A 15,977-nucleotide genomic window follows, 5' to 3' on the forward strand; every position below is an offset into this window, starting at 1 on the left:
ATGATCCACCAGTACCAGGTACGTGTGCACTATTAAAGGTTTTCAGCAGGGTTTTCTTTAAGCATTTTGCTGAAGGGGTATTTTCAAATTTTGTTGACCCTTTCAATTGTGAATTTTTCCTCTGAAGGAGTCAAAACATTGCCGAAGTGGTATTTTATAATATTATTTTTGAAGACATTTTTAACAATATGTGTGTTTTTGGAGCCATTATAGGCGTAGATCCGGATTGGGGTGGTGGTGGTGGTGGGGGGGTCTCCCCAATATTTTGCCAGGGGATGGTCCATACAATCATCCCTCAATGTTGACGCCTGTATTCTGACCAAATTAACCTCATATTTGGCCATTTTAGCCCCAAAAATGCACATTTTTGCGCGCTTCTCGCGAATTTATTCCACTTTTGCACCATATTTCAACAGTTAAGCTTCAAAATGGCAAAATTTGTCGTACCATAAACTTATTCTTTCTCCAAAAGGTGCTGGATTCACTATACTTCAAGACACCCCCCCGAGTCAAAAAAGAAATCTACGCCACTGTTTGGAGCAGTGGCGGATCTAGAGCAGTCAGAAGGGGGTGGGGGCAATTTTAGAAGAAAATAATAATATTTAAAGATGCCCCCTGAGAAGTAAGAAACTTTTGCAAAATGAAGACCTAATTGAAGCAATTTGGTGGATCATTTTGGCAATATTAATGTGTAAAATTTTAGTTTAAAAAGCCGAACATTTGTGAAATGAGCAGTCCATGGAGTCTTTCGTGGACGGCAAGTTTTCCCTATTATGGTAGGCCTATAAATTGTGTTAAACATAAATTGGTAGGCCTAAATGTCGAAAGCAGAAGTGAAAGTGGCCATTTGTTTATCAACTATAAGCAGGGTGATGTTCCCCCCTTAGAACTTGGAAAATTTTGCAAAATGAAGACCTAATTGAAGCGATTTGGTGGACCATTTTGGCACTATTACTGTGTAAAATTTAAATTTGAACAGTTGAAAAGTTGAAAATTATGAAATGCCGGTCCATAAAGCCTTTCGTTGTCCTACATATCGGGAGTATAGGTCCTAAATGCCAAAAGCCGAGAATAAATACACAATATCAGATGTTTCTCTATTCAATTCTTGCAATATCTGAACGCGTACGTTTTCAAGATTTTGTACGCATTGGACTTTGGAACTAGGGAATATAAGGAGTCAGAAAAGTGCCTGAACGCGTAAATACGCGTGTTTTGTGCGTTAAAGAAAACCCTGGTTTTCAGTATAATTCGGTTCATACTTAATGGTCCACCAGTACCAGGTAAGTGGGCACTATATTAAAGGTTTTCAGTATAATTCGGTTCATACTCAATGGTCAACCAGTACCAGGTATATACGTGTGCACTATTAAAGGTTTTCAGTATAATTTGGTTCATACGTTATGGTCAACCAGTACCAGGTATTAAGTGTGCACTATTAAAGGTTTTCAGTATAATTCGTTTCATACTTCATGGTCAACCAGTACCAGGTAAGTGTGCGCTATTAAATGATTTCAGTATAATTCGTTTCATACTTCATGGTCAAACAGTACCAGGTAGGTGTGCACTATTAAAGGTTTTCAGTGTAATTCGTTTCATATTTTATGGTCCACCAGTACCAAGTAAGTGTGCACTATTAAATGATTTAAGCATAATTCGTTTCATACTTCATGGTCCACCAGCACCAGGTAGGTGTGCACTATTAAAGGTTTTCAGTATAATTTTGTTCATACTTCATGGTCCACCAGTACCAGGTAAGCGCGCACTATTAAAGGATTTCAGTATAATTCGTTTCATACTCCATGGTCCACCAGTACTGGGTAAGTGTGCACTATTAAAGGCGTTCAGTATAGTTCGTTTTATACTTAATGGTCCACCAGTAGGCCTACCAGGTAAGTGCGCACTATTAAGGGCTGGGGTATGAACGTTTGGACAGTATTTATTTTGGGACATCAGAGCACATCAGACATATCGAATTGCATTCTGAATACGAAGAATGTCATTCTGATATCAAATAATTTTGATTTTTGAAATTCGCAATTTAATACACATTTTATGGCAAATCATTAAAATTGATATTTTTGATATTTAACAGTACTTGAAGTAAACTTTATAAATCTGATGATTTATACTTAAGGAGGCACACAGGATCACTAATCAACCCGCAGTACCAAGTAAGTGGGCATTATTAAAGGGTTTCAGTATAATTCGGTTCATACTTAATAGTCCACTAGTACCGGGCAAGGTGAAATAGATGAACTATTCAAGGTTTTCAGTATAATTCGGTTCATAGTTCATACTTAATGGTCAACCAGTACCAGGTAAGTGGGCATTTTTAATTAGGGTTTCAGTATAATTCGGTTCATACTTAATGGTCCACCAGTACCGGGCAAGGTGAACCAGATGAACTATTCAAGGTTTTCAGTAAAATTCGTTTCATGCTTATTGGTCCACCAGTACTAGGTACGTGGGCACTAATAAAGGTTTTCAGTATAATTCGTGTCATACTTCATGGTCCACCAGTACTAGGTAAGTGGGCACTATTAAAGGGTTTCAGTATAATTCGGTTCATACTTAATGGTCCACCAGTAGTACCAGGTAAGTGTGCCCTATTAAAGGTTTTAGTATAATTCGGTTCATACTCAATGATCCACCAGTACCAGGTACGTGTGCACTATTAAAGGTTTTCAGCAGGGTTTTCTTTAAGCATTTTGCTGAAGGGGTATTTTCAAATTTTGTTGACCCTTTCAATTGTGAATTTTTCCTCTGAAGGAGTCAAAAACATTGCCGAAGTGGTATTTTTATAATATTATTTTTGAAGACATTTTTAACAATATGTGTGTTTTTGGAGCCATTATAGGCGTAGATCCGGATTGGGGTGGTGGTGGTGGGGGGGGGGTCTCCCCCAATTTTTTGCCAGGGGGATGGTCCATACAATCATCCCTCAATGTTGACGCCTGTATTCTGACCAAATTAACCTCATATTTGGCCATTTTAGCCCCCAAAATGCACATTTTTGCGCGCTTCTCGCGAATTTATTCCACTTTTGCACCATATTTCAACAGTTAAGCTTCAAAATGGCAAAATTTGTCGTACCATAAACTTATTCTTTCTCCAAAAGGTGCTGGATTCACTATACTTCAAGACACCCCCCCGAGTCAAAAGAAATCTACGCCACTGTTTGGAGCAGTGGCGGATCTAGAGCAGTCAGAAGGGGGTGGGGGCAATTTTAGAAGAAAATAATAATATTTAAAGATGCCCCCTGAGAAGTAAGAAACTTTTGCAAATTGAAGACCTAATTGAAGCAATTTGGTGGATCATTTTGGCAATATTAATGTGTAAAATTTTAGTTTAAAAAAGCCGAACATTTGTGAAATGAGCAGTCCATGGAGTCTTTCGTGGACGGCAAGTTTTCCCTATTATGGTAGGCCTATAAATTGTGTTAAACATAAATTGGTAGGCCTAAATGTCGAAAGCAGAAGTGAAAGTGGCCATTTGTTTATCAACTATAAGCAGGGTGATGTTCCCCCCTTAGAACTTGGAAAATTTTGCAAAATGAAGACCTAATTGAAGCGATTTGGTGGACCATTTTGGCACTATTACTGTGTAAAATTTAAATTTGAACAGTTGAAAAGTTGAAAATTATGAAATGCCGGTCCATAAAGCCTTTCGTTGTCCTACATATCGGGAGTATAGGTCCTAAATGCCAAAAGCCGAGAATAAATACACAATATCAGATGTTTCTCTATTCAATTCTTGCAATATCTGAACGCGTACGTTTTCAAGATTTTGTACGCATTGGACTTTGGAACTAGGGAATATAAGGAGTCAGAAAAGTGCCTGAACGCGTAAATACGCGTGTTTTGTGCGTTAAAGAAAACCCTGGTTTTCAGTATAATTCGGTTCATACTTAATGGTCCACCAGTACCAGGTAAGTGGGCACTATATTAAAGGTTTTCAGTATAATTCGGTTCATACTCAATGGTCAACCAGTACCAGGTATATACGTGTGCACTATTAAAGGTTTTCAGTATAATTTGGTTCATACGTTATGGTCAACCAGTACCAGGTATTAAGTGTGCACTATTAAAGGTTTTCAGTATAATTCGTTTCATACTTCATGGTCAACCAGTACCAGGTAAGTGTGCGCTATTAAATGATTTCAGTATAATTCGTTTCATACTTCATGGTCAAACAGTACCAGGTAGGTGTGCACTATTAAAGGTTTTCAGTGTAATTCGTTTCATATTTTATGGTCCACCAGTACCAAGTAAGTGTGCACTATTAAATGATTTAAGCATAATTCGTTTCATACTTCATGGTCCACCAGCACCAGGTAGGTGTGCACTATTAAAGGTTTTCAGTATAATTTTGTTCATACTTCATGGTCCACCAGTACCAGGTAAGCGCGCACTATTAAAGGATTTCAGTATAATTCGTTTCATACTCCATGGTCCACCAGTACTGGGTAAGTGTGCACTATTAAAGGCGTTCAGTATAGTTCGTTTTATACTTAATGGTCCACCAGTAGGCCTACCAGGTAAGTGCGCACTATTAAGGGCTGGGGTATGAACGTTTGGACAGTATTTATTTTGGGACATCAGAGCACATCAGACATATCGAATTGCATTCTGAATACGAAGAATGTCATTCTGATATCAAATAATTTTGATTTTTGAAATTCGCAATTTAATACACATTTTATGGCAAATCATTAAAATTGATATTTTTGATATTTAACAGTACTTGAAGTAAACTTTATAAATCTGATGATTTATACTTAAGGAGGCACACAGGATCACTAATTATCCATTATTATTCTCGAAAACTATTTATGTAAAGTATATAAAAGTATACATTTTTTGAACGGAAATGAGCTCATCAATCCATTTAAAATGTCAGTTTTGGGTCAAAAAGTACAATTTTCGAGAAAATCCCAAAAAAAGATATGGATTTTTTTCCCCAAAACACTAAAAAAAATTAGGTCTTTTTGGGAAAAAAATCCATATCTTCAATATGAAAGGTCAAAATTTTCAATTGACCGTCGGCTTCTCCTCCCTGCTACATACACTTTAAGAATACCGTAAAACCCCGTCTACAAGGATATACCTAAGAAACGCCCTCAATAAAATTGGTTGCTTGTTGTATTTGGAGTTTGAGCAAATATATACTGGCACTGGGTGGCTATGCATTCCATCTAAGTATGTTGTAACACCAATCAATTGTATTGACATAATAACGACTGTTTCGTATATCAGGATCGTATAGCTCAATTGATAGAGCGTCAGACTTTGGAACTGAAGACATGCTGAAGAGAGCATGGTCCGGGCACCGGTTCCGTTTTTTCATTCTCGTTTAATTTTAACTTTTTGACATGTTCTTTTGATCTTTCTTCAAATCTACCTTTCTACTTTTAATTTTAGGTTTTTTTTTTTTTTATAGTTTTTTTTAAAGTTTTTTTATAGCTTTTTTTAGTAATTTTGTGGTTTTATAGAAACTAGTAAGAGCATTTATTCTAAATAATAGCGAAACCCACGGTTAGACAGATGTGTTGTAACTACTTGTCTGTCCTCGTCTTTGCAATAAAACCTATGTTGCACCTTTGTGCCATCCCAATTCTTGAGGTAGGGTGCGTTTTTGGCTTAAGCACGATTTTGTTTCTACTTGAAATGAAATCAAAATAAATATTGTTCTGTTGCCACAATTGCAGTTTTTTCAATTAAAAAAATAGATGAGGAATAATAATTATTCCATATTTGAATCTATTGTCCCATCAAGAATAGAGTGTCTTCAAAAACTTCAATCAATTCATCTGACAAAGGAAACTATTCTGGTCATTCAATTTTGTTTCGCTTGCACCTGTTATATCACAGGCGTTGGTAGAGAAGGCACACTTCTCTTGTCTTCACCGAAGTAGTGATGTAAACACTAACATGATTAATTACCATAGCTAGCAATGGACATACACTATTTTTTGTTCCACTTGAACCCATACTACAGGCTATTCGCTGTCGATGTGACGTAATTAATCGGATTAACTACCATAGCAATTGATGAATACAATTTCGAATATATAGCCCTGCACTTCATCGTTCACGTGGCACCTATGCATTAAACCATAGTTGTCAAAGAAATGCTAATCACTCGCCATGTAAGATTAGTATTTATGAAAAGAGTGGTATTCAATCTATGTTTGGTGACATACGCGGGTGATTAGTGCAATCTGCTTGATGGTAGTTATTGCGATTATTACGTCACTTCGACAGCGAATTGTAGTATAGACGAATCCAACAAGCCAAGTGATGGTCAGAATTTATTCGGCCATTATACGCTGGTGAAGTTGCGTAATTAATCGGATTAATTACCATAGCAATAGGTGAAAACAATTTTGAACATATCGCGCTGCGCTACAAGCAGGTTACACTCATCACCTGTACTGTGTATGTCTGCAATCATAGATTGAATACAATACTGGTCTTTTCAAAGATCTTACAGGTGCAGCATGATATGGTTCAATGAAGAGGTACCGCCTGAACGTATCAGTGAGCGTGTTTATAGTGGTGTACGGTATTTATACGGTATCTTTATACGCATATGGGATTAGGCTGGAATGTCACTTATCCGTTATCTCGGCTGTTTATAGTGGCGACCAATAGCGCTATTCTGAATCCGAGGTGGTTGAACTCAGCGTGTTCGAGGTCACCGCAGTGCAATGTGGGAGACACAAATATAGTGTCAGTTTCAAATAGTTTGCCGTCGAAACCGATACCGGCCTACTTTTTAACATTATTGCTGCAGTACCGTACCATATTTGAAGGTGATGTGTTATTAAACTGACAAATATGTGCTAATTAGGCCTATACAACCCTGCTCCACTTCCTTGAATAACGGTATCGTTAATCCCTGTCTGTTTATAGTGGCCGTATACGGAATGAATATACTGCAATATCCATCGATTTCGAAGGATATCAGTTCCGTATAATATATGCGGCAAATAGCGCTATTGGTCTGTTTATAGTGGTGATCAATACCGTATAAGATGTACTTATACGCTAAATACCGTATAATCTGGCTCACTATAAACAGACTCATGGTATAACGCGGTATATTCAGTATCAAAGTTACGTAATGTTACTATGTCAACGGGATCACGCTCTTGAGTAATGAACCACGATCGAAACAATCACCACACAAAGTATATGGCACTCGAAGGCATACCAAAATAGTGTGATCCGGTAACCAAGAGGATTACGTAACCACTTCGATGCTGAATTCAAAAATTGTTTTCACCTATTGCTATGGTAGTTAATCCGATTATTACGTAACTTCGCCAGCGAAAAACAGTTCATAAGGGCAATGTCGGGGATAGGTCACAATCGATGTGGAGAGATGAGAGGTCCGACCAACAGCCATAGCGATTCAACTAATTCCAGCGGACGGTCTGTGGCTAGTAAGGAATCGTCTTTGACCACATGCGCAGATCTGTCTCGTCAGGAAGATATTTAATATCCCGAATTTATAATAGGCCTATGCCTACCAGTTCCATCGTATAACCGATCTGCTAGAGAATATTTGTTACCATGTTTAATAAATTCGTATTTATCGTATAATAAAATGTAGCCAAATGTATATTATGTGTCACACGGTTTTCTGCTGAACCACTAGCAGGCCATGTTACCACATCTATGACAATGACAAAGGTGAATTTTGATGATTTTTACGATCGTCCGGATGAGCAAATCACTGAATGGGTCTTTAGTTCCCTCCTCTCCTTATCCTGCCAATATTATATGAATCAAAGAAAAATAAAGAAAAATAAAATTAAACAAGAAAAAAGACAAAGAAAAGAAACAATAAAAGAAAAACAATAGAATAAATTAAACTAAATATGAAAAAAAAAATGATCACGAAAGGAGTCTTTAGAAAATGCAAGAAAATATAAATGAAAAGTTTGAACAATATTTTGTTTATAAAAGTTTGTGTGACCGTGATGAGGCTCGAACTCACCATCTTCCGATCTAAAGAACCAAAGTCTTATGCCTTGCCAAGTGAGCTATGCTCGTGAGATGCGAAATAAAGATAAAATAATACATTGTATACCTGCTTGTGTCGGTAAATGATTTGCTCAAATTCCATAATGATATAATATTGTGGAGGGCGCTAGCGTGAAATATGCTATCATCACAGTCGCTTCTATTCCTTATAGACGGGTTTCTACGGTATATCATTAGATTTATATAATTTACTTCGAGGACTGTTATATATCAAAAATTTGAAAAATATCAAATTTTTATAATTTGTCATAAAATTTGTATTATATTGTGATTTTCAAAAAATGAAAATTATTTGATATCAGAAAGACATGCTTCGTATTCAGAATGCAATTCGATAGGTCCGAGGTGCTCTCATGTCCCACAAAAAATACTGTCGAAACGCAATAAACGCTCATTTTCGATCCCTTAAAGGTTTTCAGTATAATTCGTTTCACCTTAATTAAGGTGGCTGTGTACTCTCAGACATGCATGTAGTAAAAGTGCAATAACTTTGTAATTATTCGCGCAAAACATATAAAAGTATACATTTTTATGAAGGCAAGACATCAATAAATCTTAATATAAATACAGATTTGGGGTAAAAACAACAATTTTGAAGAAAATCACAAAAAGTGAGTTTTTGGCAATATTTGTTAGGTACATCATAACAAAAAACACTCTTTCCAAAATATTTTATTTTGTTTTTAGCTCAATCTTGAGGCTCCATTCCAAAACGGTTTTTTATTTTTTTGATATTGGCCTTATTTTTTGAGATATTGACCATATAAGGCATCAAAATGAACTTTTTAAAATTCAAAACGCCTATTTGCACAAAATGATGCCCAAAATCGGAAATAGACCAAAATATAAAAAATGAGAAAACCGTTTCTTGAGTCGATCATGCTTTTTACGATGATCATATTTGCTTACCTATAGATGCTGTATTTATTGAGTTATCGTGTACCTAAATCGTCATTTTACCGAGAAAATGAACATTGAAATAATGGCCGTTGAAGTTTAAAGTGGTCACATTTTGCACTTTCATCGAATCTCACAGGAGAATGCGACAGTTTTCGTTTTTGTAACTTATATTACGTGAACATCGGGTAAATCCACAGCCCCTTGAGAAGTTTGAGCGAAATCCATTCATAACTTGACATTTAAATCGGGGGAAAGAACTTGAAAAACTCCACATTTTATCAGCTAAAACGGAGCCATTTGACCACTAGGTTTTTGTGAAATCAGTGCTTCCGTGGTGTTTCCATAAGATGCGCCGCGCATGCAGATAAGCGTCGCGTATGCGTCGCGTATTTGTGCGTTAACAAATTGCGCGATACGCAACGCGATGAGTTGTTGCCCGCGTGTACCTTGCTGGTACAACAAAGATTTTCTTTCCTTTTCAATTTCAAACACGAGTGGAATAGTGAAATAAAATCCTTAAAATATTGCAGTTGGAGTTTACAAATCTGGATTTTCATTCCTTGTATTTATAAAAAACATAACAAGGTACAAACATATCATAAAAACTCAATTTTGAGAAAGAAACAATGGCTAGAGTACACAGCCGCGTTAATGGTCAACCAGTACCAGGTAAGTGTAAAGTATTCAAGTAGCACAGGCTCTGGGTGGTATTTTTTGTATATGACTCATTTCGAAATTTGCTTTGGATTTTCATGTTATATATGCCAAGACATTCACAAAAAGTTTGGGTAAGAAATTTAGATCAAGTAAAATTAAATATGGTGTCCAAAATGGCCGCCAAATAGGAGTTTTCCCATCAAAACACACTATATCAACATACAAATGATCTAATGATTAAAAAATATCAATGCAATTAATGTTTCTAATCAACAGAAATGAATATGTGTCCATATTGTTTCATTTATATCTTTTCAATTTAAGATGGCGTCCAAAATGGCCGTCAGAATAGCCTATTTCCATTGAAATACACTAGAGCAATGTAAACATGATATAAAATAATAAAGCATTCAATGGAATGAATGTTTCTGGTCAAAATAATGAAATTTGCACACAATTTGTTTCATTTGTATCTTCCCAATTCAAGATGGAATACAAAATGGCTGCAAAAATAGTATATTTCCAGTTAACTGTGCTAATAATTAAATAAAAATATAGCAATTAAATAAATATTTCCGGCCCGTGTAAAGCCAAATGAAATGAGCAGTGCGATACCACAATCACATTTAATTGGTTTTTTATTTGTCTTTTTGAAAAGTGAAAAGTTTGGAGAGTACAAAGCTGTAGCCAAGTCAACTTTCATAGCATAGCTGTAGTCTAGTCAACTTTCCCGTTATCATGGTTATACTTTAGCCTAGTCTTAACATAGTTATAGTCTGGTTAACTTTCTCAACATACAGGCTGAGTCAAAAAGAAGTAAACTCATAAATATTTGAGGGGCTGTAACTCGAGATCTGCAAATACCACTGGAAAGAGCAAATGCTACACGTCTAAATAAAAAAAAAAGAATTGTTGCAAACATTCTAAGTCAACAAAATGGAAGTCTTCCGATAGCTCTTTGAGCCACTCTTCAGTAAAGGCTCACCAGCATTGATCACCAGCAAACCTGATATTATGAAGGTAGGACTTAAAATTCTAAAATAGGTTTCACTAGCTGGAGGCCATGCCTGAACCACAACGTGGTTACTTAATTAACTGACCCCTCTGTCGTGAATGGCAGCTTGGCAAACTAAGAATAGCATACAGGACACAATCCGTGAATAGGCCTAGTCACATTCCTACCACCAACCTTATTTACATGATGGCTTGCCTCAATTTTGCTATCAAAACTGTATGATATATGCCTATGAGCAGGCCCGTACGCAGGGGGGGTGCGGGGGGTGCGACCGCACCTCCCCAAATTTGCAAAAGTATACCAAAAGTCCCAAAATGTAAGAATTTGCGAGCGTAGCGAGCAAAAAAATCAGGTTTTTTACGGTTTTTTGGTCAAAAAAGGTCCAAATTTTGGTGGAAAAGTCCACTTTTCACAAAATCCCCCCCCCTTTGGAAAAAAGTCCACTTTTTAAAATCAGCACCCCCCCCAAAAAAAAATCCTGCGTACGGGCCTGCCTATGAGTGTAGGCCTACTTTCATTTGGCAAATGATCTGTCATCAAAACTCTCCCTGGATCTCAGACACAGCGATAAAGACCTTGCACTATGGTGACCAAGTGATGGACTTCTTAGGGATGGGAGATTCAGGTGCTTCTTACTAAATGCACTCGTAATTCCAGTGATTAATGTATGTCTTATCACCTTTAGCCACATATAGATTAAACTTGCCTCGGTCCTCATTGTAAGTGTATAGAACTATAGAAGGTGTGGACCTGAATATCCCGGGCTGAATATGTCAATTTTGTACATGAAGATTCTGGGACCCCATCTAGGCTAGAAGACACCCTGGAATACCCAATGTTAATGGATTAATGTCATATTTTGTGGCTATCTCATCTTTCTTATTTGGCTCTTTATTCATTATCAATGCCACTGTACCCAGTGGCGTACCGTGGCCGCCCCAACCCCGGGGGGCTGAAGAAGAAACAATTTTGCCGCCCCTTCCTTAACAGCCCGAAAAGGTTGACCCAATTTTTTCACGGTCGTTTGAAAAAGTGAAGAGCAAAAAAAAAAAAAAAAAAAAAATAAAGGATTTTAGGCGCTAGCGCCCTAAAAGCAACATTTTTTCACAATTTTTAAAGCTTTTTCAATTTTTTGCGCCCTATTTTCTTTGCTAATTCGTTTTGCCGCCCCATTCGTTTTTGCCGCCCCTTCTTCTTCCGCCGCCCCTTCGTTTTTCGCCCCCTACTTTGGCTGGCGCCCCTAAAGCCCCCCCCAAAAAAAAAAAAATACGCGCATGGTACCAGCATGTATATCATTAGTGGTGACGTCAGCAAGTCTTTTGGCCCTTAGATGATCTTCAAGGACGCTCATTCCACTCTTGAACTCTAAGAAACATTTCGTTGCTATTGAATACCAAGGACTTCACTACCATTTACAGCAACTGTACATTGTTACATTTCATTTGAGTTTTCACCGCCGTCCGGGGAAATTTCCATGATGACCTTGTATTCACTTCTGGTAGTAGGGGCCTACCTGTGAATTCATAGAGGTGAAGAGTGTCCTGCCCGTACAGTGATGCAAAAATCTATTTTTATCTTTGCAGTACATACTGCAGTTACTGTCCGTTTTCCTATACACAATACACAGTGCTCTTTCCCATTGACGCGTGACCTTTACAAATAGCCCTACGTTAACAGTATGGGGATATGACTAGTTAACGTCGCTGTGTGAAAAATAACCGGCCAATATTAAAAGTACTCTTCTAAAGTTCTAGAAAATATAGTTTTTAACATGTCCTAAATTTTAGCTAATTTAGATGTTTGGAAATATTCGTACTTTGGTGTTTTAGTTAATGTTATAGGTAATAGTACATTGCCTAGTTAACGTCGCTGTGTGAAAAATAACCGGCCAATATTAAAAGTACTCTTCTAAAATTCTAGACAATATAGTTTTGTAACATGTCCTAAATTTTAGCAAATTTAGATGTTTGGAAATACTCGTACTTTGGTGTTTTAGGAAGGATATGTAAACGACAGATAACACCAAAAATATGAAGAAATTATTTCTAAACCGTGTTAAGTCAAAAATCATTATGTTGCTCATTTTCAAGAATGCTGGTTTACAAAAAGCACGACATTGTCTGATTTCGTGAACAAAGCCACACATAACATTGTTTCCTTTCGTTTCCTTTATAATCGGTTACCCAACTGAAGCTATGAATACCAGCTTTATTGTGATATCGCACATGAAAACAGTCACTTGTGCACAACCAGAGAAGATCCGATTTAATCAGTTGAGCTGTTTCAATGAGTGTTATCTTGGTTTAATAGCTTTTAATGGGGTTAAGTCCTGCAAAGGTCGAGATGAATTCTACTGTAGACATGACTGCATCATGAATGTTTTGAAGGAACAAGCATTCAAATGAGACCAAATTCAATACCGTGCAACAAAGTAGCATACCGAATTTTACGAACTTTTTGACCGCCCCTCGTATACTCATTTGAATACAACAACCCATAGTATGAAACCAATTATACTGAAATTCTTTTATCGCTCATTCTACAAAATCCGGTGCCAATCCACTATAAAAATTGAAAAAATAAAAATTGCTCAAAAAGACCTGTTTTTTGTGTTTTTTAAGAGTAAATGTATCACTACTTACAGATGTAAAAAAATGCCAACACCACTTGCATATTTTTCTTTCAGGAAGTCATGATGTTTTTAACACTAAAACTCAATGTAATGTGAGCTACGTTACCGACTACAAAATGGGCTGGTTTTACTCAATCCAAGGTCATAATAAAAATCCCTTTAAAAGGGATGTACCGGCAAAAGGATGAATTACAATGAGTAACATCAGATTTCTTTTTTAAAATATAAATTTTTAAATGTAAAGATTATGGTTGTTTGAACATTTTGAGCCAAATTCCATTTGTTGCTATTGTTTCAAAATCAGTCTTTACGTTGTTACATAAATTTGAAATAAGATGAAATAAATTCCAAACATTTGGTAGCAAATGTGATCATTTGGTACCAAATGTGATCCCTTCTACATCCTTAAGAATTATAGAAGCTATAATTCATTGGCGATTTTGCCCAATAGTTAATGTTACACCCTGTTTTGTATTCTTCTCTCACACTATACTTATGTCAAAACTGTCTATTGCTGATTGCACAAATGAAATTTGTAAAAGCAAACAACATTCGCATCTTTTAGTATAGATTAATTCATAACAATCTGGTTTTGAAAATTTAAACACACAGAATGTTATACACTATATCAAGAATAATTATTTTTGGAATATATAAACAACAAATATATTATAGGCCTACACATACTGAAACCCAATGCTATTTTATTAATTTTGTTTATAGCATGGTTAAAGACTAGTGATTATGCATGTACGTAGGAACATAATTCGTTACATCTGCACCAAAGCTCCATTTTTCTGATTTTCTGATTTTTCTGCAAATCATCATTATTATAGACAAAAATATTTGAAGTTAATCAACATATCCAAAAGAAGGTAATTGTTTATCATGTGTGCAAATAGCTTTTGACCCCGGGGGGGGGCACTCAACTTTGAAGGTGACGCGTATGTAGGGCTGTTAAGCCCCCCTTTTTCAGCATCGCTGTCACCCAAAGACCCCATATTTTTTTACGAACACATGCTCTGTCACCCAAGGACCCTCTATTTTTCCATTTGATCTGTCACCCAAAGACCCTTACAAGTTCAATTTGAACAGCAACTTTCATTTATCACTGATTTTGTTACTTATTTTGAAAAAACAATGAAATTTGAAGCCATTTAGACCTAGAAATTCGATTTTCGAGGTTTTTGCGGCGCTGTTTCGGCTCTCACCCAAAGATTCCATTTAAAAAAAATGTTCTCACCCAATGACCCCTATTTTTTACATTTTGCTCTCACCGAATGCCAAAAATCATGCTCTCACCCAATGACCCCATCTTTTTTACATTTTGCTCTCATCGAATGCCCCTTAGTGCGAAAGTGCCAGCCCTACACCTATATCCATTTCATATTGAAGTGCCCCCGGGCTTTTGACATACCAGACTTTTGATTATTAAGGGCATAACATACACCCTCTTCTATCCTAACATCTAATTATTATCCTGTGAAACTCCTAAATGTAGAACCAATTGTCCTGCCAATTATTCTCTCCCACCAACTGCCAATTAATTTTCATGTGTAAGTTTTCTGGAATAGATGTGTAATGACATCAAAACATTTTCATTAACCTTTAGCAAGATCGCTGATAACCTTGACCCTGCTTGAAAAGCACTATGACCATGATGACCACACACTGACACATGTATTATATTGTCCCCTGCGCTTTATACTCTAATAAGGTCAATGTGCATAGTAAGAGGATCAGCGAATTTGCCCAATTTTCAATTTAGAAAGAAAGTTCCTAAAACATATCCGTGGCTGGCCGGTACAAAAAGCAAACTAAACATCACTTGAGTGAAATGTAAAACAGATTTCACCATTTCATAGAAGTTTTGAAGATGCGTAAATGAGTGTGTAACGTAGCTCACAGTAACGTAGTTCACTGGATTTTAATGTTTTTTTTATGTGATTTGCGAACGTTAGAACGTTATGTCGGTTAATTTTAATATAAATGGGGTTCGACCACTGGTAGCTTTCACATATTATTAGGAAGTACATGTAATACAAGTGCATACTATAGAATCCTGGTAACGTAGCTCACCAATCTTAACATGGTCGGTCGAAATTTCAATGTTTACAACATTTCTATGCCAAAATGCTACAGCATCACGATTTTTACTGTGATTTTTAAAAACCTATGAGTGTTTCCTTTCAAAAACCGCAAATTACATTGATACCTCTGTTTTACTTCTTTGCAATAACGTGTGTTAAAAAGGGGTAACGTAGCTCACAGCGTTTTCGTGGAAAGTGCAATTTATTTTAGAATTACACAAAGACGTTTTAATCACTAAAAAATAATGTTGATAAACAATATGATGGTACGTTATCTAATTAAAAAACAACAAATATGTAAAGAAATCGCATTTATTCAAAGAAAATATTCAGGGTTAGATGTGACACTTGAGCAGTGGAAACGCATTTTTAGCGATTTTTGAGCCTTTGCAAGGGTTAATCAGGCTGAAGAAAGCATTTAAAGTATGGAAAACTATATATGTCCGTATAGATCTCGTTGAGTTCTACCAGAAAAACAACATATTTGATGCCCTAAATGCTCGACAAAGTGCCAAAGAATGGAAAAAGGGATATTGGCACCGGATTTTGTAGAATGAGCGTTATAGTGCATGCACACTTACCTGGTACTGGTGGACCATTAAGTATGAAATAAAATATACCAAAAAACC

This window comes from Amphiura filiformis, chromosome 11 (genome assembly GCF_039555335.1).
Source record: "Amphiura filiformis chromosome 11, Afil_fr2py, whole genome shotgun sequence".
NCBI classification, from domain to species: Eukaryota; Metazoa; Echinodermata; class Ophiuroidea; order Amphilepidida; family Amphiuridae; genus Amphiura; species Amphiura filiformis.